Source organism: Limulus polyphemus, unplaced genomic scaffold (assembly GCF_000517525.1).
Source record: "Limulus polyphemus unplaced genomic scaffold, Limulus_polyphemus-2.1.2 Scaffold16166, whole genome shotgun sequence".
Taxonomy (NCBI): Eukaryota; Metazoa; Arthropoda; class Merostomata; order Xiphosura; family Limulidae; genus Limulus; species Limulus polyphemus.
Window position 1 is genome coordinate 1 of NW_013681776.1, and position 1497 is coordinate 1497.

Consider the following 1497-nt stretch of genomic DNA (forward strand, 5'->3'; position numbering starts at 1 on the left):
CCTGTCCGTTGTGTTTTCCAGTCAAATGAAAATATACGTACTTAAATTTTCTAATGGGAGAGAAAGTTACACGAAGTAATGAATGAAAACAATGGGAATGAAAGCAGTATTACAAATTGTAGATTTTAATTCGGCTATTATCATAAAAAAACTAGAAGAGATGCCAGTTCCCTGTAGTGGAGCCTAAACTAGGCGAGACAACACGTGAAACTTAAATGTGGTCTTTCTGTCTGTTTAATCTAGTCACACACATAGTACCATGAAATACTGAATTCAGTCAGCTCTTTGTCTAAGAACGGTCCCTCGGTAGTGGTATTCTCCGACTCAACTGTCGTCCCATGTTTCCGTTTATTGTACGGTAAGGTAAGAGTATCGCGACACTTAAAGCCCAGAAAGTGTCACAAAGGTATGCTGTTGTCAAACCTAAATAAGGTTTGTAAAGAGAAAAACAGATTAAGACAACATATTAAAACATTCTGTTTGAAGAGTTCGTTTTTTTAGTCTTTTAAAACCAAATGTCACCACATTCTCTGTGTATGTTGTTTAAACCAGGACTTCCTAAAAATTTGTTTTTTTTTTATCATGACCATTTTTTTTTGTCAGTCTTCGTTAAAACGATCACGTGATGTAAGAGGGATTTAGTGGATTTGTAATTAATATCTTATATCGTTGCAGTCCCATTGAGATCCTTTTGAAAGTTGAAATCCAAACTTTGGGAAATACTGGTTTAAGGGGAACTGTAATTAGTGACTGGATTATTTCAACACACCAACTTACGAATTTCAACTTGTAACATGATGCCTTTAAACAGAGCCACACCATCAATACATGAATATATATATATATATATATATACAGAATGGGTGAAAAGGTACTGCACAGGTGTTACTAAAGAAAATATTACATAAAACTATTAATTATTGTTTGTTTCAGAGTAACAGTTAGAAATTAAACAACTGTACAATCACTTTTAACCCACTGTCTATATACGCACCTAAAAATGTATGTAAACATTGTGTTGTCTACCAGAAACACAATTTTATTATACAATCTGCAAGCATTGTTCAGCATTAACCTCGAATGTCAGCTATGAAAAACGATGTATGGTCATCTGGAAAGTGGTTTACAAATCTTCCTATGATACATGTCCAAACATGTAGCTCCCAACAACATAGTACTGAAACAATGATTACTAAAACTAATCACCCTGAATGCGTTATACTTACCTTTCCAGATTCGTGTGCACAGTTTGAAGGAAATGCAATACAGCAAACAGAATCATCCTTCACAAAAGAGAAACTTCCAACAATATTTATAAAACCTCTTACTTCCAACAATATTTATAAAACCTCTTACTTCCAACAATATTTATAAAACCTCTTACTTCCAACAATAATTATAAAACCTCTTACTTCCAACAATAATTATAAAACCTCTTACTTCCAACAATATTTATAAAACCTCTTACTTCCAACAATATTTATAAAATCTCTTACT

The 1497-nt window shown here is 32.9% G+C and overlaps 1 long non-coding RNA gene across 1 annotated transcript in view; it reads right to left on the reverse strand.

Moving 5' to 3' along the window:
* Positions 1-129: 129 nt before the first annotated feature.
* The window catches only part of LOC111084301, a 2201-nt gene continuing 833 nt past the window's right edge, over positions 130-1497 (reverse strand). The window contains exon 2 of the long non-coding RNA XR_002609486.1: positions 130-1377. This is a non-coding gene — a long non-coding RNA (uncharacterized LOC111084301). The remainder of the gene's footprint in view (positions 1378-1497) is intronic.